The sequence below is a fragment of the Bos taurus genome, chromosome 10, assembly GCF_002263795.3.
Source record: "Bos taurus isolate L1 Dominette 01449 registration number 42190680 breed Hereford chromosome 10, ARS-UCD2.0, whole genome shotgun sequence".
NCBI classification, from domain to species: domain Eukaryota; kingdom Metazoa; phylum Chordata; class Mammalia; order Artiodactyla; family Bovidae; genus Bos; species Bos taurus.
The window spans coordinates 51,304,322-51,332,106 of record NC_037337.1 but is presented as its reverse complement, the minus strand read 5'-3'; the positions used below and the strand labels follow the sequence as shown (position 1 = coordinate 51,332,106).

The 27,785-nt window shown below is 37.9% G+C and overlaps 1 protein-coding gene and 1 pseudogene across 12 annotated transcripts in view; one reads left to right on the top strand and one right to left on the bottom strand.

Moving 5' to 3' along the window:
- Positions 1-192: 192 nt before the first annotated feature.
- LOC112448578 (putative ribosome-binding factor A, mitochondrial) lies at positions 193-13,249 on the bottom strand (annotated as a pseudogene).
- The window catches only part of RNF111 (ring finger protein 111), a 93,952-nt gene continuing 79,277 nt past the window's right edge, over positions 13,111-27,785 (top strand). For 6 of the 12 annotated variants that reach the window (XM_005211717.5, XM_024997763.2, XM_010809278.4 and 3 more), the window contains exon 1: positions 13,111-13,471. The gene's annotated coding sequence lies outside the window, so the exon portion shown is untranslated. 12 annotated transcript variants of the gene reach the window in all.

The following is a 27,785-nucleotide window of genomic DNA, read 5'->3' as shown; positions in this document are numbered from 1 at the left end:
CATTCATATTCCAGTGTGTGCTCTTCCAAAAATGCACTAGTAAAATCTAAATCATTTACACTCATTCCAACGCAGCAGATCCTCTTTAGGAGAGATGTCATCATCTATGAGGGGTTTGTTTTCTTTTTCTACCGCTTTGTCAACTCAACCAGTCATTTCTCCTTTTGTTTTGGTCATACTGGGCTCAAACTTCTAAAGTCTTTCTTTACCCCCAAGCACTTTTGTCTTCCTTTTGTATTCTATTATTTGCTTTTTGAGTGCCTCCTGATTGAGTCCACACAGATTTGAGTGCACAGCAGATTTCATGATATAAGAGGAGGCTGTAGCTTCCCTTCAGAGACGGCAATGGCAACCCACTCCCGTACTCTTGCCTGGAAAATCCCATGGACAGAGGAGCCTGGTAGGCTGCCGTCTATGGGGTCGCACAGAGTCAGACATGACTGACGCGACTTAGCAGCAGCAGCAGCAGTAGGTTCCCTTAAGTCATTTTGTATATAGTCGTCTTTTTCATCTGGGGCCCACAGTCAGCAACTGCCAGTAACTAATCAGTCTCAGATGGAGCTGCATTTTGTCTCAAGCAAACACTATAGGCAACACACTCCTCAGGGTCTACTGAGACATCAAATGGTGCCTCACATGGACAGTGCTTTTCTGTAAGATGGTTAAATCCTGTGCTCATTTTGTTCAGCAATAAGAGTTGTCTTCCAATACATACAGCAGGCTGAAAGGTCTAAAGTTAGAGAGACTTTGGAAACCCCACATTCAGGTTACAGATCTCTTGGCTCACATCAGAAGTGTCCAGAGACTCTGTCTGAGCTTTATAAAGAAGGCCATCCCGGGCTTTTAGTGCTCATGATCCTCCTCCTTGGTTTTCTTTGAAGTGTTCTTCGTTAGTAATTCTAACCTGGATGATTTGGAAGTAGAGATCCCAAGGAAAGACCTTAATACTAAAACATTTTTCTAACCAGTACTCTTCAAAGTATAAAGTTCAAAGTATAAAGAAAGGTGAGCATCGAAGAATGGATGCTTTTGAACTGTGGTATTGGAGAAGACTTTTGAGAGTCTCTTGGACTGCAAGGAGATCAAACCCGTCAATCCTAAAGGAAGTCAGTCCTGAATATTCATTGGAAGGACTGATGCTGAAGCTGAAACTCCAATACTTGGGCACCTCATGTGAAGAACTCATTGGAAAAGACCCTGATGCTGGAAAAGATTGAAGGCAGGAGGAGAAGGGGACGACAGAGGATGAGATGGTTGGACGGCATCACCAACTCGATGGACATGAGTTTGAGCAAGCTCCAGGAGTTGGCGACGGACTGGGAAGCCTGGTGTGCTGCAGTCCACGGGGTCACAAAGACTTGGACACAACTGAGCAACTGAACTGAATTGAACTCTTCAAATTGTCAAAATCATCAAAAACAAGGAAAACTTGAGAAACTACCATAGTCTAGAGGAGTCTAAAGTGACATGAACTAAATGATTTTTGAGGAAAATTTCTTAAACAAGTTCTTGTCGTCATGGGAAACAAAGGAGCCCCGGGAGCCTCCAGTCCATCTGCTGTGTAGCCTCTGTGGCTCTGTGGGGGCTCCACAGCCCCCTAGCTGGTGCCCACATGGCTTATTATAATTTTTTAAATTTTATTTCCTTCTTTCTGCTTGCTTTCAGTTTAAGTTGCTCTTGTAATTTATTAAGATGGAAGAATAGGTCACTGATATTAAAGTTTTTCTATTCTAATATGAACATTTGATGCTATGAGTTTCCTTGAAAACATAGCTTTAATGGCATCCCATAACTTTTGAATAATTGTGGTTCTATTTTCATTCAGTCCATAACATTAGACTTTTTCTTTTGTGACCTTTGATCCATTGGTTATTTATGTGTTGTATTTGACTTTTAATTATTTGGGGAGATTTTTTCAAATATCTTTCTGTTACTGAATTTTAAAATACTTTAAGTTGAGAGGATGCTTTGTATGAATTTAATCTTTCTGATTAATTGTCTTGTTTTATGCCACAGAGCATAACTGATATAGCTTGGTAAATGTACCATGTACACTCAAAGAATGTGTATTATGCTATCATTTTGGGTTTTTTGTTTGTTTGTTTAATTTTTTTATCCCTGTCTTGATTTACTGAAGTTTCATTTTTATAAGATATGTTTAGTTGAGGATTTATTTTGCTTGGGCTTTGTAGGGCATCTTGAATCAGTAGACTGTTAATGATCATCTCTTCAAAATATTGTCTCAGATCCCTTCTTTTTCTTTTTTTTCCGGGACTTCAGTTTATCTTGTTAGGTTCCCTCACTGTATCTGATATCTCTCATCAAAAACAAACAAACAGAAAAGACATTAACTTTGAATAAACTGCACTTAAACCCAACACTGACATTTCAATGACAAGAACTTCAGAAAACAGTGAAATGTTATCTCCAAGGTGCCTTGAGAAAATAACTACTCTTCTAGATCTACTTCAATAAAGAAGGTAAAATTAATATGTTTTTAGAAGATATTAAAAGAAATTATATTTTTGAGAAAATTAAAGTTATTCCAACAGGAGATAAGCATTAAAGAATATTCTCTAAATCATTCATCATGCAGAAAGAAAACCCTCTTGCATGAAAGAACAGATGCAGAAAGTGATGGAGACCAAAGAAAATTATAATTATGAGAATAAATCTAAATCACATTGACAGTGAAAGTAGGAGGTGTGAAGAAAGAACAATGTGGCATTTAGATTATACAGAACTACAATACTAAATGGTGAAAATATTGCAAAGGATATGTATGCATGTTGGGGGATGTATGTGGTAAATGCTTTTACACTGTTCATTAATTCTCCCCTAGGAGGATAATAAAAGTAAGAATGGTTTTGTTAAGGAACTTTTAAAGTAACTAGTAAGAGAATAAAACAGTGAGGCTGCAATAAGATGCCATTTTATACCTACTAGGCTGACTACTCAGAGAAGGCAATGGCACCCCACTCCAGTACTTTTGCCTGGAAAATCCCATGGACGGAGGAGCCTGGTAGGCTGTAGTCCATGGGGTCGCAAAGAGTCAGGCACGACTGATCGACGTCACTTTCACTTTTCACTTTCATGCATTGGAGAAGGAAATGGCAACCCAATCCAGTGTTCTTGCTTGGAGAATCCCAGGGACGGGGAAGCCTGGTGGGCTGCCGTCTATGGGGTCGCACAGAGTCGGACACGACTGATGCGACTTAGCAGCAGCAGCAGGCTGACTACTAGATGACCTACTAGTAAAGAAGACTGACAATAACATGTTGGCCAGGACATGGAGATATTGGAACCCTCGAAAAGCTAAGCGTAGAGTGACAGTATGACCCAGCATTTCCATTCATGCGTATACATCAAAAAGAATTGAAAACAGGAACTCAAACAGAGACGTGTACGTCTATACTTATAACATGATTATTCACAGTAGCCAAAGATAAGAAACAATCTCAGTGACTCTGGAGAGATGAATGAATAAACAATGTTAGAACTTCAGAAATCTTTGGTTTGGGAAATGTCTTATTACTTCTTTCATAATTTCTTCTCTCCATGTTCTTTGCTCTTCCTTTGTGGAACTTCTGCAAGATATTTTACCTCTAGGAATGGTCCTCTATAACTCTTACCTTTTCTCTCATATTTCTTTCCTTTTTGCCTTATATCCTGGAAGATTTTCTTCCTTTTATCTCTCAAACTTTCTATTTTAATTTTAGAAATCATCATTTTAATTTCCAACCATTCTTTCTTGCTTTTATCATTTGCATCCTTTTTTTTTGTTATAAAGGATGCAGTATCACTTTTAAAAAATATCTGAGGATATTAGCAGGAGGGTTAAAATATTTTCCCTCTCTCTGTTAAATTATCTCTATCTCTGCAGTTTTTCTTAATATTTAACTTGATCTGTTTTGCATTACAGGTTTTCCTCAAATACCTAGCATATCTTGGTTTTCAATAAATATTTTAAAATTATTAATATAAAAACTAAATGTTTTATAATTATGTAGTATAAAAACTTTAATGTGTAAAAGGATGATGTCTACTGCCAGGCAGGTGTTGGCAGATGGACCTTTTAGTATTTAAAGTGAAGTAGTTAGTGTAAGCTATTACACCAACTACTTAACTAATTCAATCTGTGTTTTTTTTTCTTTCAGAACTCCCTGCCCTTGTGTTTAGCCTAGGACTTCAAAACCTAGATACTATGCATTCTATTTTTTAAAATATATTGTATTAGTATTTATTTGGCTAGGCAAGGGATCTTTTAATTATGTCATGTGGGATCTAGTTCCCTGACCAGGGATTGAACCCAGGCCCCTGCATAGGGAGTGAGGTGTCTTAGCCTGCCTGCGTGCTAAGTTATTTCCGTCGTGTGCAACTCTTTGCGACTGTATCGACTGTAGTCCCTCAAGGTCCTCTCTTGGTAGGATTCTCCAGGCAAGAATACTGGAGTGGATTTCTATGTCCTCCTCCAGGGCATCTTCCCCACCCAGGGATAGAACCTGTGTCTCCTATAGCTCTTGCATTGCAGGTGGATTCTTTACCACTGAGCCACCAGGGAAGACCTCTTAGCCACTGGACCACTGGGGACATCATGCTGTGCATGCTTTGTGCGCTGAAGAGAGGCATAGAGAGTTTTGACCGTGCCACATATAGACTTAATCTCTTATTTTTCAATTCTACATTTTTTTTTCTTGGCTTCTCTTGTCTTTGGCCTGAGTCCTTAGTCTCTGGTGTATTCTGCAAGGTGCACCAGCTCCCTAATTAGTGCAGCCCCTCTGGTAGTACTTCATGGTGTAGATGTTTCTTCACTCTGCTCAACAGTTAACAGCTCTCTATCTGATTTCTGCCTTCCAGATATTTGGCGGAATAATTTGCTTGGTGACCACCTGCTCCCACTCTTGTTATTTTGCGTTTGTACCATTTTGATTCCTTTGCCATTTGTTAGGTGATATTGGGCGTGATAAACACACATGACGGGTCTGTTATTCTTCTACTGGGAAGAAATATTTAGTTAAATAACTTTTCAGAGGATATTTTCTGTATGAAAAGTCTCTAAAATGTACATCCCTGATGCTAGAACTTTAGAGGTTCTGGGAATGAACTTAGTGTTGAAGTGTTTAAGTAATTTTGATTCAGTAGGTGGCACTCTTTACTAGTTTAACTCAATCCTAAATTGGTGTTTGAATTTCAGTTCAGGGTAGAAAGATTTTATTTATCCTTATAATCCAAATAAATATGTTTTCAGAATTGGGTTATCAACTCTGACCAATTTATATTTTCACAACTTAAAATGTTTGAGTTAAATTTCAAAGTAAAGATCTGAAAAAAATCAAAAACTAAAATCTCCAACATTTCCACATTTCTAAAACAGTAGCGTTAATAGTGACTTATGCTCTATCATAAGATAGAGAAGGAAATGGAGAAGGCAATGGCACCCCACTCCAGTACTCTTGCCTGGAGAATCCCAGGGACGGAGGAGCCAGGTGGGCTGCAGTCCATGCGGTCGCGAAGAGTCGGACACGACTGAGGGACTTCACTTTCACTTTCACTTATGCTCTATCAAAAGTTAAAAATAATTAAATCTTACCAGAAGTCCTGAGTACTGAAGACATTCAGATTCAAGCTGTTAAATATTTTAAAAATTTCCTCTTATTACATGGACAGGTTCATTTCATTCTCTTTTCTTCTCTATCCTTCTTTCTGAATATTCCCCCAATATATCAGTGTTTTAAATTTACTGAGATATTTGTACAATCTGTAGAGTAAACAAAGCACAATGTCTGTTAACACTCCTATAATCAAAAATCATAGTCAGGATACATGTTAGGCAGTTAAGTAAGCACTAATACGGTTTAGGGAAACATTGCGTGCTTTTGGAAAATTTTACATATTCTATAAATAACAAGCAAGTACAGAGAAACATCTTTACTTCCTGTTCTGAATTTGCAAATAATTTACCAGTCTGTAAATCACTCTTGAAATTGTAATATTCAATGTTCACATAAATCTTATTAGGTCTGAAGCAAACCATGAAATGTTAGAGCTTTAAGGGACTTCGGAGAGCATAATGCTAACTATTTAATGATCACAGACTTGTTTTATTTATTACTTACAAAAGTGAGCTCTTTAAAAGTTATGGTTTTTAACAACATTGGAAAAATATTCTAAAAAGAGTTAAAACAACTTACTGTAAAAGTTCACAGGTAAGTCTGTGACCAATTTTGGCAAAATACGTAAAAGATATTAGTAGTGAGAAGACTAAACTACTCTGAGAACTATTATCAATCAGTCTGGAAACCTCAGTGTGATGCTAGGCTTACGTAACCGTGGGTGAATGGTGACTTTCTCTTTTATTTTTCTACAGTTTTATTTAAAAAATATATTTTTAGGACACCCCCAGTGGTTCAGTGGTTAAGACTCCGAACTGCCAATGCAGGGGGTAGGAGCTGCCCTGCAGCTGCCCTGGTGGAGGAGCTAAAATCCCACATGCCACCTGGTTTGGCCAAAAGATTAAAATAAATAAAATGAATATGAAGAGGAAATCTTAAAAAACTAATAAATAAACTAAATAACTAACTAACTAAATAAATAAATAAATAAAAACTAACTAAATAAATAAAGACACTTTAAAAATACATACATACATCTACTTTCACAGAACCATGTGGCCTTAAATATACCCAGAATTTGGCCAGATAGCCAGAAATATTTCAGGATACTTTAAGTTTCAAATGTCTGTCTACAAAATTCCAGGCATATTGTGTTTCCTTGTTAGTCCATAATTTGTTACTTCTGTTTCAATAACTGAGCCACACAGATAATATTAGTATTTGACCAATTCAAATATATCTTGAAGGTTGCATTCCAAAGAAAATCAGAGAAACTTTAAAAAATGATAATACTCGTGAAGATTATTCTATCTTTTGAAATTATCATTCCACTAAAGAGCTCCCCAATTTTTCAAAATTGAGTCCATCGACTTCAGAACAGTTTATTAGTAGGAAATAAGTGGAGTGCCTAATGACTTCTTATCTTCTGTTCCTATTTATCTGTCTCTGTCTCTCTGTGTATGTATAATAAAGATTGTAATCTTCAAACTAACCACAATCTGTTTGTAACCTTATAGTCTGAAATCAAATTATATATATAGAATTTTAATGAGGACCTGCATTGCCTTAACTAAATCAGCAGTGCTGTGTAATTTATAAAATTTTCCTTTTAGTTTCAGATTCCAATGATACCTTGGTACATCAATAAGAAAGTAGAATGTTGTGAATCAGTAAGTGTTCTGATGAGTGCATCTCTTAGGTCCTTTTAATTCTTCCCAAAGCTTTTTATCTGAGGAAATATTTTAGTAAATATTTCAACAAGTTCCCCCAACCCCCTATCTCATTGCATTAAACCTCCAATCTTTGTTTCATTTTTTTTTTTTTGAAAGAGCTCACAAAGCTGACCACATAAGCATACTCTCACTTTCAAACTTTGTACAGTTATGAAGTATTTATGCAATGGATGGCGGGCATACCAGCCTTTCCCTCTGACTTCAATAATTTGGAGAAAATTTCTTTTTTTCCCATTTATTGCAGCTGATCCATTAGCACAGTGCACTATTTCCATGTTTAGAACCAGCTCCTCAAATTCTTATCTACCAGATAGTTAGGCCCTACTGGCCCGTGTGTGCAGGCTAATTTGGTAAATATTATTTTGCTGCAGTTCCTGGCAAACAGAATTTGGCTTGAAATATATATGTTGGATACCCCTGATCTTTCCATAGAAAGTAAAGTTAACTTTTTTGGAAGAGTTCAAAGATTTAAGACTAAAGATTTATGTTTTCTTAGTGTGAGATTGAGACTAGGACCCCAATCTTCTTTTTTTAAAAAATTTTTATTGAAATATAAAAATTTTTTTATTGTTGTGTAGTTGATTTACCACATTGTGTTAGTTTCTACTGTACATCAAAGTGACTCACTTATGCGTATATATACACTTTTTTCCATATTCTTTTCCATTATAGTTTATCACAGGGTATTGACTCTACTTCCCTGTGCTGTACAGGAGGCCCTTGTTGTTTATCCAGTCTACACACAATGGTTTGCATCTGCTAATCCCAAACTCCCATTTTAGCCCTCCCCCAAACCCTCTCCTCCTTAGCAACCACAAGTCTGTAGAACTCCAATCTTCTTATTCAATAAGTTCAATAAATATTTTAAGTGATATTTTTCTGCTAAAGAGAGAACATTATATATATATATTTGATCTTAGTTTTTTTTGACAGACTGTGTATATAAATAATTATAATATTTCTAATAGAAATATATGCAAAAATTGAAGAGAGTCCCAAAGTTGTAATGATTGTTAGGTCTGTTGTGGGAGTGAGGAGAGAGGTATGGCAATGCTTCATGAGGAGGGCTTTGAGGAATGGTAAGAGTTTGGTGAGCAGATGAAAGTGGGGGTGGGGTCAGGGAGAGGGTGAGAATATTTTGAAATAATGGATAGTAGGTGCAAAGGCAGGAAGATATTGGAACTGTATACTTTTTCTACAGAATGTAAGGAGTTTGAGAAGTCTGCTTAAGTCTAAGCGGAGACAGGGAATAGGGTCATAGAACGAGGTGCTGTGAAATGACCCTGGAGAATCTGGATTTGGAAGAGCTTTATTTGCCAAGTCAAGGATTTTGGATTTTATCTTGAAGCTGATGGAGGGTTATTGAAGAATTTTAACTTAGTGTTTCAGTTTCTGCCACTCTGATAGTGGTTGAAGGTGGAGGCGAAGCTGGCAAGAGTAGACCCACAGAAACCAGGAAACTATTGTGTGTAATTCAGATGAGAGATATTTCCCACCTCTATGTGAAAATTGCTGTCGTGTCTAACTCTTTGCAACCCCATTGACTGTACAGTTCATGGAATTCTCTAGGCCAGAATACCGAAGTGGATATAATCTGCCACTATTCCCTTCAATACAACCCCTGGCACCTGTCGTTCCTGTCAGGCTCACCGCTTTTCTGCTCTGGGCTTCCTGCCTTTGATCTGTTGCCTCTATTGTCTGTCCTGCCATCATGTTAGTGACTATTCTGAGTTGTTTTTTTAAATCTCTGTCTTCTAATTACTCTCCACTCAGCAATTTCCAAATCTGATGTCTTAGTAAATGGCCTTACCTCATGTTTTGCAGAGATATCAAGTCCATTCTTTGAGCAAGCCCTCAACTTGTTCCCCGAAGCTAACAAACTTAATTCATTTATACAATCACTTCTTCCTCCTCCCTATCTGTTTCAGTGACAGGAATATCCCTTCTCTTATCCAAGGCTAATTCTCTCATCTGAACTTTGAATCTCATTTATTCTTCCTCCACCGAACATTTGTTTATTTCCATTCACCATTCTCCTTTCCCTTCAATTACCAACATGATTCAAGTCTCCCCTTTTTAAATTCCATATCCTGCTAGATATGTATCTTTCTTTTTCCATTTACTACAAATTTCATTAAAAAGTACTGATTCTTGTATAACTACCCCATTTAGTCCTTTCTAAACCAGGACTTCTAAGTTGGAATATTGTTAGTATTTTGGTTTAGATAATTCTTTGCTGTGGGAGGCTGTGCTGTGTATTTAGCAGCATTCCTTGTTTCAGACCACTAGATGTCAGTAACATCTACCTAGTTGTGCTTATCTCCTGCTGCTGCTAAGTCGCTTCAGTAGTGTCCGACTCTGTGTGACCCCATAGATGGCAGCCCACCAGGCTCCCCCGTCCCTGGGATTCTCCAGGCAAGAACACTGGAGTGGGTTGCCATTTCCTTCTCCAATGCAGGAAAGTGAAAAGTGAAAGTGAAGTCGCTCAGTCGTGTACGACTCTTTGCGACCCCATGGACTGCAGCCCACCAGGCTCCTCCATCCATGGGATTTTCCAGGCAAGCGTACTGGAGTGGGGTGCCATCAGCTTCTCCGAAAAACGTTTCCATATACTATCAAATAATCCCTGGGAGTCAAAACCAACCCCAATTGAAAAGCTCTGTTCTAAAATGTAAATGAGTTGCTGAAACTGCTCCTATTTACTGATCTCCATACTGTGAAACTAGCAGACATTTCATATCCCTCACCATTCACTTCTTTATTGAAACTTTTTTCCTCATTGGTGCTGTTTGTTACATGTTTATCCCTTTTTTTCTGGCCCACACATAGCCTTGTAGGACTCTTTTTCATTCTTCAACTCTTAAAATATCAGATTTCCCTAGGTATCTGTCTCGTCTCACTTCTCTGTGTGGCCTCATCAGAACTATTCTTCTGGCTGTCACACTATACGTGAATGAGTCCATATCTCTGTCTTCAGCCCAGACCTCTCTCCTAAGCTTCAAACATGTAAGTTCAACAGCTTATGGGAATCTCCACTTTGGGTAAACTCAATTTGCCCAATATAAGAAGTAATACTTTCCTTTCTCTCAACCTCCTCCCTTATCCTAACCAGTTGAAAGTTCCAGACCCCCAAAGTTGGGTTTTTCAAGCCTGTATCTCTTTCTTGAATGGTGCCACCACACAACCATTCACCATAAATCTGGAAGTCTCTGAGATTCCCCTCCTTCACCTCCTATAACCACGTAGTTATTCATTCTTCTTATTTTTTCTGTCCCTTCCTGCTCATTTCTACTACCCTCACCCCTTTTTACCTGCAATTCCGGCTGGTCTTTCGTCCTCTCCTCTTGGCCTTCTCCATCTGTCCTCTACTTGCCTTATAGAATGGTGTCTCTAATAGTCAAATCTGATTATTTCTCCTCTGATTGATACCCTTTAACGGCTTCTCATGGTTTGAAATATAAAATAGTTAAAATTCCTTTTCCTAGCAAAAATCTTACTTAATACATTTCTGTCTACTTTGCTTCCCTTATCTCCTGAGACGTTCCTTGGAGGATACATTCAGTAGATCTTAGTAGAGAATTTGTTTCATGATGTTTCAACTAGAGGATTCTGTAGCTTAGCATTGCTAATCTTTCTGTGGGCAATGCCCTATTTGGTTTATGTAACTGTCTTATTTATGTTGCAAAATTTAAACATTACCTTCTCTTGGTTTGACTTCAGTATTCTGTCTTTGTGTTCTCAGAGCATGAGTATGCCATCCTATACCTTCCACATTATATTGTAAATAGTTGGGCTTGCTTTCTGGGTCTTCTCAAATACTTCATAAAACAGTGGTCATGTGTCTTGTACTCACAATGCTCAGCACAATGTCTAGCACATAGTAAGTACTTGATAAATATTTGTTATACAAATGAATAGTACCAAATATACGAAAGACCTGAACTGGTACAGAGTACAGAGAGGAATGGGTGGATTTTCAATATTTGAATGTTTCATTGGCAGAATTGGAAGTACTTACTGCCTGATTAGAGGTAGGGAGTGAGGAACAGAGAGTCGTCAAAGATGACCATTATGTTCCTCGTTAGATAACTTGGCCCTATTGAAAGAGACAGTGAAACCTGAGATGGATGAGATTTAAACACTATATATGTACATTCTTATATTTTGGACAAGATGCATTAGAAATGCCTGTGGGACATAACCAGTAAACAGCCATATGGGTCTGGATCCCAGTTAGCGCTGTGCAACTGAAGTATCACATGAGTTACTAACGTAGTTTAAAATTTTTAACCTGCTTTCAATTTTTAAAACTTGAGGTATAATTGACATTTTCTTTCTTTTCTCCCCCACTTTCCTTTCTTTTTGGAAACAGATTTACAAAGTTCAAATCAATTAGACACCTGCTATTTTCATCACTGAAATTTTTTTTTAATTTTTAAAAATCACTGCAGATGGTGACTGCAGCCATGAAATTAAAAGATGCTTGCTCCTTGGAATAAAAGCTTTGAACAACCTAGACAGCATATTTAAAAGCAGAGACATTACTTTGCCAACAAAGGTCCATCTAGTCAAAGCTATGGTTTTTCTAATACTCATGTATGGATGTGAGAGTTGTACCATAAAGAAAGCTGAGTGCAAAGAATTGATGCTTTTGGACTGTGGTGTTGGAGAAGACCCTTGAGAGTTCCTTGGACTGCACGGAGATCAAACCAGTCAATCCTAAAAGAAATCAGTCCTGAATATTCATTGGAAGGACTGATGCTGAAACTGCAATACTTTTGCTACCTGATGCAAAGAACTGACTCATTGGAAAAGACTCTGATGCTGGAAAAGATTGAAGGCAGGAGGAGAAGGGGACGACAGAGGATGAGATGGTTGGATGGCATCACCCACTTGATGGACATGAGTTTGAGCAAGCTCCAGGAGTTGGTGATGGGCAGGGAAGCTGGGCATGCTGCAGTCCATGGGGTCACAGGGTTGGACGTGACTGAGCGACTGAACTGAATGGAAAGATTCTTTTTCCATTTAGGTTATTACAGAATATTGAGTAGAGTTCCCTATGCTATTCAGTAGGTTCTTGTTGGTTATCCATTTGACACATGATGATGTGTACATGTCAACCCCAAACGCCGCATCTATCCCTACTCCCAACCCCTTCCCCTAACCTCTTAAGTTCACTCACTGGAATTTGAAAGGAAGTTTTACTGATTTCAAGGCCTACATCCCTTTTGCCTACAGCCTATTAATGCATGTAATAAAGCATCTGTTGTCTCCTTATTTTTATAAAATAAGAAAACCGTATATGATTGTACAGTTGGTTCCCAGGATATCTATTACCATTTTTTATCTGATTCTGAAAGCAAATTCACCTCAACGGTGATGATCTCATTGGTAAGGATGATTTGAGTACCATTTGCCGTGACAGACTAAACCATGGCGTTTTTGTTCGTTACCTTAAGTATAGTTAATAATTCTGTGGTTGTAACTTTCAGTTATAAAAAAAATCAACCAAGATGTAGTCAATATTTTGTTTAATATTGAACGCATTTCACAAATGAACATAAATCGAGCTTTATACTTCGTTAGGTTTCGGCAACAGACTGATAAGGCGAGTACAAAGGGGGAGGGCCACGGAAGAGGGAGCCGGACGGTGAGAAACAGGCATCTGAGCAAGCGCAGAAACAAATAGATGTTAATGGAGGATTGAAGGCTACTGCGCTCTCACTTTGCGAACTGTCGTAAAGCTTTGAGTGTCGTGCTTCCTCGGTAGAGGAGGGATTGGTTAGGCGGCGGCGACTGGAAAGCAGCAGCAGTGGCGGCGACGGTGGCGAGGTGTTCGGTCTGCGCAGCATAGAAACGCCCGCAGTTTCGGGGAACGAGTTCCCATGGGACCAAATTAGGCATTCAGAACCCAAGCCGGGTCAGCTGGGCCGAGCCAGGCGCTGCCGCTGGTACAGTTTTGATCGCGGTGACAGACGCTGCTCTTGACCGTAGGGGCCTCTTAGGCCAACATCTGAGGCGCAGATCACTGGCTCTCGACGCATCCTCTTCCCTGCTTACATCTCCTGTCTTCCTTCCTGGGCCAGTGATTCCCAGAGCCTGGGAAGAGGGTGGCTAATGATTCAGGTGAGGGGGCCGGGGGGAGGGGATCGATTGGAGGCCGCGCGTGCGCGCAACGGGGGAGGGGCCGGGCTGGAGGGGAGAAAGAGGAAGGGCTGCGGCCGCGGAAGGCTGGGGTCGGCGGCCGGCCGGTTACTGCTGGCTCCGTTGTGGCTTAGGGTCCGGGTTTCCGCGGAAGATTTAATTGTGTTTGACAGAGCGTTCGTCTACAGACACACCCACCCTCCTCAGTAAAGGACTGTGGGTGAGGGGATTTCTTTCCCTTTTTTGACTCTCTAGAGTCTTAGGACAGGGGCTGAGGACTGATGCGTGGGAGTGCGATTTGACAATGGAGTGATGAAGGTAACCCGCTCCCGGGGTGTTGGAGGGCGCTAAGTCAGCCCTGACGGTTAGGGAGTTGCCTTCTTCTGTGATCAAGGAAACATAGACCGCGGAACAGCAGAAATACAGACGCGTCAGATTTTGTAAAGTGTTGGTTGGCTGGCCATTAAAAAAGGAGCTTTAATATTTTTATAATTATTATCATTATTTATTATTATTTTTTTTACAGAGTTTATCAGAGCCGGTAGCAATGTTGTGGAAATATTTGTTCTGTGCTGCAGAAATGAGGTTTGTCACATAGTTCTTAAATAGGTTAGAGTAGATCTTTACAGATAAGTTCTTAACTCAGGTCTAAGTTTTAACATTTGAAAAAATACCAGGAAGTATAGGGTGTTCGTTTAATTTGTTCGTGTTTGTAGTGTCGGGTGACTCCATTGTATTGCATGCTTTCCTGTTTCTTGATTTATGTGCAGGATGAATTTAGAGCTCTCTGGGGAGATAAGATGCCAGCTGACATAGATTTCATTTTATAGTTCATAACGCTTTTTGAACCTGACTTAATCCAAACTTTATTTCATTTGGTGTTTTATGTTTAATTTTCTTGTTTTAGGTATCTCTTCAACCAAAAAGCACAGACTGGGGAAAAGATAACTAAGGTTCCATTTCCTTTCCCATTTCTGTTTTTTTTTGTCATTGCTTTCAAATGTTAGTATGTGATTTGGATATTACATAGAAGTTTTAAAATACTGGTTTCAACTAGAGTGAAAGTCTACATTTTGATACTTTGTTACTGTGTGTTTTTGGTAAAAATTTTCATGTCAGTGTAAACAATATTATTTTTCATATTAAACAATATCGTTTAGTTGTGTTTATGAGACAGAACAAGTAGAACCCTTTCACTCTGGAAAGAATCTTTATTTTTTAATGCCTTGCTTTGTTTTACTCTCGTCCATCTCTTGTCATTTTAACCTTGGACAAATGACATCTCTCCTGTGCATTTATTTGCCACTACAATTCATACTAGTATTCTAAGAACTGGCAAGGGTATTTATGAATACGTCTGAATAATATTGTAGGGAAACTAGCAAGAGTAGAGTCTCTTCTTGTTTATCAGGGTTGCTGTATCTTATGTGTATGGATCTTTCTGTCACTTTCCCCCTTACGTTGGTGTCTTTTGGTCACTTGCATGTTAGTTTTTCACTAGAGTTGGTTTTTGAAGAAAGATATAGTAGGAAATAATTTCATTTTGAATGCATCATAGTCGAAGTTTCACCTTCACAGGTTTCACAGCAGTACTCAATTTCCGCAAATAGTTGAAAAATAACTATACTGATCTTTAATATAAGAGGTCAACAATTTACTTGTTTACAATGAAGGAATAATCAGATATTTCTAAATAGTTATTTTCATTTTAAAATGTAAACTGTGGAATAAAAACTTCATTGAATCAAACCAGTTAGTTTTTTTCAGACGTTTATTGTATTATTTTGTCAAAAAGGGGTCTCTATAATATGCTTTACTTAGAGTATAATTATAGGTGTCCTTGTTTTGACTTTTCCTCTGGTGGCTAGGATTTCAATAGGAAAAAAAGAAGTGACATTACTAAAAATGATGGTAAAGAATATTATAACTTGATATTAGGATTCTATGAGTGACATTATCTTATGAAAGAGTATAGGGTTGGAGATAGGAGATACGGATTTTAGATGTAGCTTTGCTTTCTGTTCATTAGGTCTGTGACTTTGTATGACCACCCTGGGCCTCAGATCTCTCTCAGCTGTCAAATGAGAAGTGTGGACAGATAACTCTAGTTTTCTCTAGGTCTCAAATTTAATGGTTTGCATTTTTAGTTAGGTGTTTTTGGTATTAATTGTATTCATCATGACCCATTCCCCAGAAAGAAATGCTATCTGAAAATGTAAAATTCTTCCATGGTATATGTATATTAGAGACGGGATCGGGGGAGGGAGAAGAAAAAAAGTGAGCCGTGGTCTAGATAATACTTCTGTCCCATTGTAGATATTAACTCCTAATTTAATAGCTCTCATATGATATTTAAAAAATGAAACTTTATTTTACTTCTGGTAATGTGCTTTAAATCATTCTGAATACATTTTCTTTCAGAAACTTGTAATCATTGTTCAGTAAAAGTCCAGAAATGCTTTTGAATGCTTTATACCTCTATTCTTTCTTTGCTGTATCCCATAGTGTCTTGGTAACAGCTGGCCTGAGTTTCTGCAGGTACTCAATTTATATCATGATGTGAGCAGTGAGCTACAAATGTTTAAAAACAAATACTAAACTGAACTTTTACTGCATTGCTATTTAATCATTCAGTAAGTGTTATTGATTGTCTCATGTTATTGACATTATTCTTGGTCTTCAGTGAAGAAGGCACTCTGCCTTCTTGAAGTGGATGTTTTATTAGAGGAAATAATAAACAGAACAGCGTTAGGTAGTGGTAAGTGCCATGAAGAAAACAGGGGCATATAATGGAGAATGAATGAAAGTGGGACTCTACTGTGCATTGAGAGGTTAGAAAGGGCTTTTTTTTTTAGAGGTAATATTGGATTTGCAATCAGTGATTAGAAAGAATCAGCTATAGTGGCAATATGGAGGAAGATGGCTGCAGACAGAGGGAATTGTAAATGCATTAGATTGGGTTTGATTCTAGAGAATCTATAAGTATGAATTAATTGGTTTGTCTAATAGATTTTTTCACAATTACTAATAGTAGTAAAAAAGTTAAAAATATTTATGTGTAGTGACTAAATGTAATGTGTTGACATTATTTAAGTCCTGACTCAAACCAGTTGTAGAAAGTAATTTTTGAAGCACTTAGGAGGAAATTTGAATGCAGATAGCTATTAGATGATATCAAGGGATTATTGTTACTTTTTGTGAAGGATACTAATGGCATTATGTTTCTGTAAGAAAATGCCCATTTATAAAGATGAAAACTGAAGAATGAGGAAGAGAATTAAGATCTCTGGTATTTGTTTAAAAGTATTTCAGAGCGAAAAAAAGATGCGAGAGAGGAGTGTAGATGAAGCAGTTGTGAAATATCCTGATAATTGTATTGGAGTGGTAGGTATATGCGTAGTAATATTCTCTGCTTTTGTGAGGTTTGAAAATGTTCATATTTTAAAATGCATTTAAAATAATTGATACTCTATTTAGATGTCTTCTCCTTTTCTTTCTCTTCCTCTCAATTTTGATATCATGTAGACTTTTGTTCCTCTTTCTAAACATTCATCATTTATTCAACAAATATGTCTGCTGTATTTCAGGCCCTGTGTCAGTGCTTGAGTTAAAACAAAGAGCAGGAGCTTAAGGCCTGCCTGCAAAGGAGCTTATGGTTTGCTGGATGAATGGAGAATCTCTCAGTGTGGTCTGTGTTGACATGAAGTCATAGATTTCTGTGTTTTCCTGAGAGTATACAGGATCAGCATCTTAGTGTTTATGTGGTTACTTAAAAAACATTTTTCTTGAGACTTCCCTGGCAGTCCAGTGGTTAAGACTCCACACTCCCAATTTGAGGATGGGAGTTGGTGGAACAAGTTCGATCCCTGGTGGGGGAACTAAGATCCTACATGCCATATGGAACTGCCTCCCCTCCCTCTCAATCCCCCAAAATTTGTTTTATTTTGTTTTTCTAGAGAATTGAATTTAGGAAGTGCTATATGCAGCAGTGTGCCAGTCTGAGTCACTGTTGCATTCATTTCTCATATTCATATGTGTTATAGGGCATCAGAATAAATAATTTTTTAAACAACCTTTTGACATCCAATTTGCCTCTATGTAAATTTTTTAAATTTTGGAATAATTTCACACTTAAAGAAAAGTTTAAAAAAATGGTACTGAGAACTCTTCAGTATCCTTTAGTCAAATTTACCATTTTAAAAATTTTGTCTCATTTGCTTTAGTGCTCTTTTCTGAATCATTTGAAAATAAATTGCATGTATTATAACCATGTCTCTAAATATTCTTTGTGTATTGTATTCTTTTGCATTATCACAATACAGTTAATGAGATTCAGGTAATCTAACATTGATAGTACTATATCATTATCTAATCTCTAGCCTCTATTCCAGTTTTGTCCCTTTATCCCAGTAATAATAGCATTTGTACCATTACACCATTGGCTGAGACAGTAAAGAATCTGCCTGCAATGCAGGAGACCTGGGTTCTATCCCTAGGTTGGGAAGATCCCCTGGAGAAGGGACTGGCTAACCACTACAGTATTCTAGCCTGGAGAATTCCATGGATGGAGGAGCCTGGCAGGCTAGTCCATGGGGTCGCAAAGAGTCAGACACGACTGAGTGACTTTCACACACACACAGCATTTCCCCCATAGGATTTGCGTCAGGATTGCCAGCTGCATTTAGTTGTCATAGCTCTTCAGTCTCCTTTCATCTGGAACAGTGTCTTAGGCTTCCTCTCTCACTGTGTTAACATTTTTGAAGAATACAGGCTTATATATGTCATAGAATATTCCTCAGGTTGGATTTGTGGATGTTTCCTCATAATTAGTTTTGGGCTATGCATCCCCAACTGGGGATTTTGTATCCTTTCCAGGGTGTGATATTGAAGTACATGCCGTTGGCCTGCCCCTCAGTGGTGATGTTAGTTTTTTAGTTTCTGATCATGGTGTTTGGTTTCTTCACAGGGATGTATAGTTATTATTTTTCTTCTTCACCTAATAAGCAATCTGTGGGTATAACTTTGAGATAGTGCAGATATCCTGCTACTAATCAGATCTATATCTTCATCAAATTTCCCTCCTATATTAACATCCATTGATGCTTCTTGCCTGTACTGATGTTTACACTGATGGTTGCAGAATGATTATTTTCTGACTCTGTTTCTTTTATGTCAGTAGGCATTCTGTTTTAAGAAAGAAAAATCCTTATACCTTATTGATATGAACTTATGTACTTCCTGTCTTACTCAATGGTTTATACTCTGTTATGCCTTTATTTATTTTGTTGCTCAGATTGTCTTGGATTTGTCCTGTGGGAGCCTTTCTTTCCTGGCTTCTGTGTCATTTTGATATACTCTTAATTTTTTCTGGAGTATATTCTCTCTCTTTGCACAGCAAAATGTTCCAAGTTTAACTTAACATCTTTTCTGTCTCAGTTCTGGATTCAGGCATTCTCCAAGGAGCCCTGGGTCCATATAGTGGGGAATGCAGTTTGCTTTTGAGTTACCTATTTATATGTAGAAATAATCACTTCTTTTCTGATCAGGACATCTTATTAGACACTATATTTAAAATTGACTTTGATAATGGGTTTATGAAGTAATTACATAAGATTAGCAATTATATTTACCATAAAGCTGTTCTTTTATTCTTTTATTTTCTTTTTCAAATAAATAAGTTCTGATTTGATCTTAATTGTGGTCAAATTAAATAGAAGAAAAAAACGAAAGATTATTTTATTTTATGTTATTTGTATGTGTGTGTGGATGTGGATAGGTAGGGGGAGGGTTTAACCACTTAACTGTTAAAAATGACTCAAGATTTACATACTTAACTGTTTTTAACTGAGTTAGACATTCTGGTCTAAGGAAATTGTTGCTTTTGAACTAAGCTTTTAATTTTTTTAAACTCGCTTTTTAAATGAAAATATTTTTGTTATAATATACAATAATATTTTATATAAGAGTGGAAACTCACAGGCACATTATTCCAGGCATTTGCTGTTACATCTTGGTGTATTTCATAGCCATTCTCTCACCTGTGCCTAGGTATTTGCTTTATTTGTCTTTTTAGATTGTATTTTTCCATGCAATATTTTGAATGATTTTTTATTTTTGAGCCAATTAAAATGTACATGGTTTAAAAGTTCCAAATGGCTTATCGTGGAAAAACAGCAGTTTCCTCTAGCACTTCTCCCAGTCTCCTAGTTCTGCTTCCTAAATGGGAATATTTTCAGCTCTTAAAAATTTTTTTTTGCGTGTATTGACCTTTATATTTAAATAATATGCTTATATATATACTTAGCCACTGTAAGATGTCAGTTTACATTTAAAGAAAATAATTGTCTATTTTTAAATATAAAATACATACAAGGAATACCAAATTCACATGGTGCAAAAGGTATGCAGGGAAAGATGTCTCCTTGCCATTCCTGTCTTCCTACCTTCCTATCTGTCTCTTTCCCCTGGAGAGTTAGTTCCTCTTCTTATTTTATATGTATGTCCAGAGCAGCAGTTCTCAAAATGTGGTATGTGGAGTCTTGAGAGGATCATCAAATGTTTCAAATTACCTGTTGGTTTGAAACTATTTCATAATAATACTAACTTATTCTTTGCTACTTTACTCTGTTGACATTTGAATTCGTGGTGCAAACACAGTGATGCATAAATCTTCTGGTCCTGCAGAGCATATCAAGACAGTGGCAAAAATTGTACCAGTAGTCATATTCTTCATCATTTTACATTTTCGGTTGGGGAGGGGAAAGCTGATTTCATTTAAGAATATCCTCCATGAATCAGTAGAGGTTGTTAATTTCATTAATCCTGATGCTTGAGTAGATTTTTCTTTAATATTTGTTGTGACAAAATGAGAAGAATGTTATAAGACACTACTGCTGCATACCAAGCTATGATGTTTGTCTGGAAGAAAAATATTTGTGTGATTGAGGTGTGAGCTGAACTAGCTAGCTGGTTGGTTTTTTCATGGAACACTATTTTTACTTGAAAGAGTGACAAACTATAGTTATTTAAACATGGATATTTGTACCTATTTTCTCAAAAATAAATGAAGTGAGTCTCTTACTTGGACCAGCAAAATTTATTGCCATTAAAATTAAGGCTTTCAAGCAGAAATTAGAATTTTGGAAAACATATCTGCCACTATGATCTTCGCAACTTCTTAGGACCTTGCTGATGAAATTGATGATATTAACGTCTAATTTTTTTTTTCTTTGCTATGTTATAGTGAAGTGTGTCAGTGTTTGGAAGATATGCATAACACAGTGGACCATCTTTTTTCTAAAGGTCCATGCATGATATTACAAAATCATGTTGTGGATGTAAGACCTACTTAAGTGAAAGATAGAGCAATAGATTTTAAGTGAAATGGTCTGAAAAGTTTCATTGATACAGTTTCAGAGTCCACTTTGCAACTTACCTTTATAGAATTACACTTTTTAAGTTTTGGCTTAATATCAAAGAAGGATAATATCCACACTTACCTGAAAATACTATAAAAATATTCTTCTTGTGACTTTCTTAGTCGTCCATTGGTTAAGAATCTGCCTGTCAATGCAGGGGACAGGGATTTGATCCCTGGCCTGGGGATATTCTACATGCCTTGGGGCAGGTAAGCCAGCACTACAACTACTGAAGCCTGTATGCCCTAGAGCCTGTGCTCTGCGATAAGAGAAGCCACCGCAATGAGAATGCTGTGCACTGCAATTAGAGGGTAGCCCCTACTCACCGCAACTAGAGAAAGCGTACACACAGCAGTGAAGACACAGAGCAACCAAAAATAAATACATAATAAAATTTTTTAAAAATTCTTCCTTTTATCAGCTATATATTTGTGTGAAAATGGATTTTCATTTTAGATTGAATACAGAAGCAGATATAAGAATCCAGGTTTCTCTATTGAAGAGATTTACAAAAATGAGCAGCAGTGTCACTCAGTTTTTTTGGAAAATATATTCATAAATGTTGCTTATTAGCATGGAGTGGGTTTATTGCTGTTTTTAGAATTAAAATTTTAAAACATTTGCCAACTTTTATAGTATTATACTGATACATACAACCCACATAAAAGCTCTTTAGGTTCCTCAATTATTCAGTGTAAAGGGGTTCACAAGTCAAAAAGTTTGAAAACTGCTGCTACAACTGGTTAACATGGAGGATTAAGCAGTTTTTTTAACCTTTTTTTTTTTTTTTTTTAATTGTCTACATTGGGTCTTAATTGTGGCATGTAGGAGCTTTGTTGCATCATCTTCCGTTGCGGTGTGTGGACTCTCTGGTTGTGGCTAGCAGGCTCAGTAGTTGTGTTGTGGCTTAGTTGCCTTGAGGCATGTGGGATCTTAGTTTCCCAACCAGGAGTCAAATCCACATCACCTGCATTGCAGGATGAACTCTCAACCACTGGACCACCAGGGAAGTCCCAGTATTAAGTGGTTTTAAGCCTTACCTTTTGACTGCTTATGGAAAAGGAGTTCACACTTCTTTCTTTACTGTTTATCCTAATATAGTTGAATCACAATTTTAGATTGTTGTGCTTTATTGTTTTTGTTTTTTTAAGAACATACTTCATATTCCCTCTTTTATTGTATAAATATCAGTTTAACCTTGTACCGTAAGAATATAAATGTTTTAAGAGGACAAAGGTGGACTTCCCTGGTGACTCAGTGGTAAAGAATCCACCTGCCAATGTAGGAGATGTGGGTTCAGTCCCTGGGTCGGGAAGATCCTCTGGGGAAGGAAATGGCAACCCACTCTAGTATTCTTGCCTGGGAAGTCTCATGGACAGAGGAGCCTGGTGGGTTGCCGTCCATGAGGTTGCAGAAAGGAAGACACAACTTAGCGACTGAACAACAACAGGGCAAAGATAGCAAAAGTTTATGTCCTTTGATTTTAGGAAATATTCTTATGTTAGCTTTCATAACTTCTTAGTCATTTTTTCCTCTATTTTGTTTTTGTAATTGCTGTCAAATCAGATGATTGTGTTTTGTTGCTGTTCCATACTTGCTGTTAGTTTTGTGTGTGTGTGTTTTAAAAAATACTCTTACTGACAGTTTAGTGGGAATTGCACAGAAATTTGAGATACAGATATGTGTATAATTTACCATGTTTAAATATAATGTGAGCTTTTGCTTTGGTAAATAATAACAGTATTACTAGGAGCAGCTTATATTGTTGGTATGGAAATGGGCTTTTTTCTTAATTCTATTGGTTAAATCATATTTAAATATGTGAATAAATAAAGCTTTTTAAAAATATATGCAGTAAATATGTTCACAAAACCTTTTTTTACTTTTAACACCTGTATTCTTTAATACAAATAGTCTTATTAAAATCATGTGATAAAAATTTTAATTACAGAATTTCTGCAGATTCTGATTCTTTATCAAGGATTTATTTGTAATTTCTCTGAAATTACGTTTCTTTAAAGACCTATATATAGTAACAGATGAAAGTGGTCATTTTATTTTCATAACCATCTTCCTGCCTGCCATTCCTCTATTTGCCATTATCCTTATTCTCCACTTGAGGAAATCTTATATAGCCCACTAGGCTCCTCTGTCCTTGGGATTTTCCAGGCAAGAATACTGGAGTGGGTTGCCATTTCCTTTTAAGGACCAGCTCTTAAGCTTCTGTGGTTTCTCTTCCAGAATCTGTATCCTTCCCTTTTGTTCTTCTGTAGTATTTTGTGCTTTTCTTATCTTTATTTAGTAGTTATTTCATTTTATTAAAACTTAACCATTCCCTCACTATGGAGGCTGAGTTCTGAAAATCTTCATGATAAAGAGAAGAAATTGTGGTCGAGTAACATAATGATTATCGGAGAAGGCAATGGCACCCCACTCCAGTACTCTTGCCTGGAAAATCCCACGGATGGAGGAGCCTGGTGGGCTGTAGTCCACGGGGTCAAGAAGAGTCGGACACGACTGAGCGACTTCACTTTCACTTTTCGCTTTCATGCATTGGAGAAGGAAATGGCAACCCACTCCAGTGTTCTTGCCCGGAGAATCCCAGGGAGAGAGGAGCCTAATGGGCTGCTGTCTATGGGGTCGCACAGAGTCGGACACGACTGAAGCGACTTAGCAGCAGCAGCAGCAACATAATGATTATCGGAGAAGGCAGTGGCACCCCAGTCCAGTACTCTTGCCTGGAGAATCCCATGGATGGAGGAGCCTGTTGGGCTGCCTTCTGTGGGGTCGCACAGAGTCGGACACGACTGACACGACTTAGCAGCAGCAACATAATGATTATACGTAAAAATAAGATCTCAGAACTGGAGTATTGAGTGAACATGTAAAAGCCCTCATAACTATACATTTAGTTTTTAAAAAGAGAGACCAAATCCAGCAATTTTTGTAGGAATTAAGAGCCAGGTGTTTGTGTCAGACCTCTTTAGGCAAGTCATTTGACTTCCGTAGGTCTCAGTTCTATGGAGATAATAGTTTTTAGTGAGGATAAAATGAAATTAAAACATGGTATGTAGTTTTTTTATTGGCTTTATCTGATCTGGCCCTTGACCACTTCTGGCGCCTTGTGTGTCATCCTCTCCCATTGATCCCACTCGTGTTCTTTGTACATGTTGAGTTTGTTCCCGCCACATGATCTTTCCTTACTATTCCCCCTGCTAGGAATGCTCTTCCTCCAGAACTGTGTAGCTTGGCTGACTGGTGGCTGCTTCCTTCTCATGATTGTGTCGTTTAGCTTCTTATCTAAGACACTGTTGATGGTTAACCTTTACTATTTGTTTTGTTTCCTTAAGAGAACATATTTCTAAAATTATCTTGCTTATTTATTTGTCTCCTTGTGTCTTGTTTGTCCTCATTCGCATGCAGGTTCCTTGAGAAACTTTCTGTATTCCATTCACTGCTGATGCCTGTGCCTAGAACTTGTAATGGGCTCTCAATAAATATTTATTGACTGACCACAGTACATAAGTAAATGGCAACTAATATACTATCAGTGATATTGTATCTCTTAACATGTTAATAAACTGCTCTAAATTTCATTTCTATTACTTGGGTGGTGTTTCCAGATCCTGATCTGCTTCCAGATGTTTGGAATTGAAAAAGTTTGGGTAGCCTAATCTGTTATTATCCTGCTAGAACTGAATTGATCTTCCTAAAACCTTCTTCCTAGACTTGCGTTTACCCGTTTTATTCCTGTGTAAGTGAATATTTTTCCTCATGGATAGCAGTTCTGGGTAGTAGTTCTAAGGCCGTGACTTGTTTTTCAGTCATCTGCCTTTATCTTGAACAAATTTCAATTGAAAAGATTTTTGTTCTTTTGTCTTCCATCACCTTTACTGATCCCGAGTTGCCTCTCTCGGTTGCCACTGTCTTCTGTAACAGGAAGAAGTCACAGTGTACGTACACTAAAGCTAAAATCCTGAGATTGCCTCAAAAGTATATGCGTAAGTGTAGGTTAGACTTAACGTATATGGGAACCCGTATTAGGGTTAGGATTTCTGTATTTATGTAGAACGTGAAATTCTTGGAACAGGGTAGTGTTTTAACTATCTTTTAAATTATCACCTTGAGCAGTTACTGGTAGCAAAAAAAAAATTCCGAAGGCTTTTTAGAGTGAAGTAGCTGACATTAGTATACTGGATAGTAACTCCTTGGTTTCCCCAAACCAGTACCCTAGGATTGTTTAATAGCTTGCTAGTTTTGCTTTTTGCCACAAAAGATTTTCACTTGCTATCTGAATGCACAGATTCAAGGCAGACAAAAATGTCATTTAGTCCAAATAACCTTGGAAATCCCTAAAGTTGCCCATAAAATGTAAAATACAGATACACGGTCTCTAAAAGCCCAAAACATCCTATTTTTCCTTCAGTATTGGAACAAATTGTGTTTCATTGTTAAACACCAGATGAAGTAGTAGGCTGTGTTTGTGGTCCATGTCCACATGGAAAAATAAATGCCTCTTAACATTAGAATCTGACAGCAAGATGCTCATATCATGAGAGGCGCATGGAAAGTGAGACCAACCAGAAAGTAGTAAAATATTAACGTTATTGTGTCCATTTGGGGCATTTACTCATTGAGCAGAATAGCAGGCATGATCTACATGGTCTAAATCATTTATTTTTCTTCATGAAGTTCACTTTATATGAGTGTACACTCTATCTAGAAGTGTTCCCCCATCAAGTTTTCAGTATGTCTTTACCTTCAGTTGTAAAATGTCAGTTTTTCTCTTATGACTCTTTATCTCCTTCTTAAGAACATCATATTCTTTAATGAATATTCTCCAGGTTACATTTTTTGATCTAGATCACATTGACAAAGCAGAAACAACTTTTATCAAAGTACCAGATCAGATCAGTCGCTCAGTCTTGTCCGACTCTTTGCGACCCCATGAGTTGCAGCACGCCAGGCCTCCCTGTCCATCACCAACTCCCAGAGTTCACTCAGACTCATGTCCATCGAGTCAGTGATGCCATCTAGTCATCTCATCCTCTGTCGTCCCCTTCTCCTCCTGCCCCCAATCACTCCCAGCATCAGAGTCTTTTCCAATGAGTCAACTCTTCGCATGAGGTGGCCAAAGTACTGGAGTTTCAGCTTTAGCATTATTCCTTCCAAAGAAATCCCAGGGCTGATCTCCTTCGGAATGGACTGGTTGGATCTCCTTGCAGTCCAAGGGACTCTCAAGAGTCTTCTCCAACACCACAGTTCAAAAGCATCAATTCTTCGGCGCTCAGCTTTCTTCACAGTCCAACTCTCACATCCATACATGACCACAGGAAAAACCATAGCCTTGACTAGACGAACCTTTGTTGGCAAAGTAATGTCTCTGCTTCTGAATATGCTGTCTAGGTTGGTCATAACTTTCCTTCCAAGGAGTAAGCGTCTTTTAATTTCATGGCTGCAGTCACCATCTACAGTGATTTTGGAGCCCAGAAAAAAAAAGTCTGACACTGTTTCCACTGTTTCCCCATCTATTTCCCTTGAAGTGATGGGACTGGATGCCATGACCTTCGTTTTCTGAATGTTGAGCTTTAAGCCAACTTTTTCACTCTCCTCTTTCACTTTCATCAAGAGGCTTTTTAGTTCCCCTTCACTTTCTGCCATAAGGGTGGTGTCATCTGCATATCTGAGGTTATTGATATTTCTCCTGGCAATCTTGATTCCAGCTTGTGTTTCTTCCAGTCCAGCATTTCTCATGATGTACTCTGCATGTAAGTTAGATAAGCAGGGTAACAATATATAACCTTGACGTCCTCCTTTTCCTATTTGGAAGCAGTCTGTTGTTCCATGTCCAGTTCTAACTGTTGCTTCCTGACCTGCATACAAATTTCTCAAGAGGCAGATCAGGTGGTCTGGTATTCCCATCTCTTTCAGAATTTTTCACAGTTTATTGTGATCCACACAGTCAAAGGCTTTGGCATAGTCAATAAAGCAGATATAGATGTTTTTCTGGAACTCTCTTGCTTTTTCCCAGATCCAGCGGATGTTGGCAATTTGATCTCTGGTTCCTCTGCCTTTTCTAAACCCAGCTTGAACATCAGGAAGTTCACGGTTCACATATTGCTGAAGCCTGGCTTGGAGAATTTTGAGCATTACTTTCCTAGCGTGTGAGATGAGTGCAGTTGTGCGGTAGTTTGAGCATTCTTTGGCATTGCTTTTCTTCGGGATTGGAATGAAAACTGACCTTTCCAGTTCTGTGGCCACTGCTGAGTTTTCCAAATTGGCTGGCATATTGAGTGCAGCACTTTCACAGCATCATCTTTCAGAATTTGAAATAGCTCAACTGGAATTCTGTCACCTCCACTAGCTTTGTTCATAGTGATGCTTTCTAAGGCCCACTTGACTTCACATTCCAGGATGTCTGGCTCTAGGTCAGTGATCACACCATCATGATTATCTGGGTCGTGAAGATGTTTTTTGTACAATTCTTCTGTGTATTCTTGCCATCTCTTCTTAATATCTTCTGCTTCTGTTAGGTCCATACCATTTCTGTCCTTTATCGAGCCCATCTTTGCATGAAATGTTCCTTTTGTATCTCTGATTTTCTTGAAGAGATCTCTAGTCTTTTCCATTCTGTTGTTTTCCTCTATTTCTTTGCATTGATCGCTGAGGAAGGCTTTCTTATCTCTTCTTGCTCTTCTTTGGAACTCTGCATTCAGATGTGTATATCTTTCCTTTTCTCCTTGGCTTTTCGCTTCTCTTCTTTTCACAGCTATTTGTAAGGCCTCCCCAGACAGCCATTTTGCTTTTTTGCATTTCTTTTCCATGGGGATGGTCTTGATCCCTGTCTCCTGTACAATGTCACGAACCTCAGTCCATAG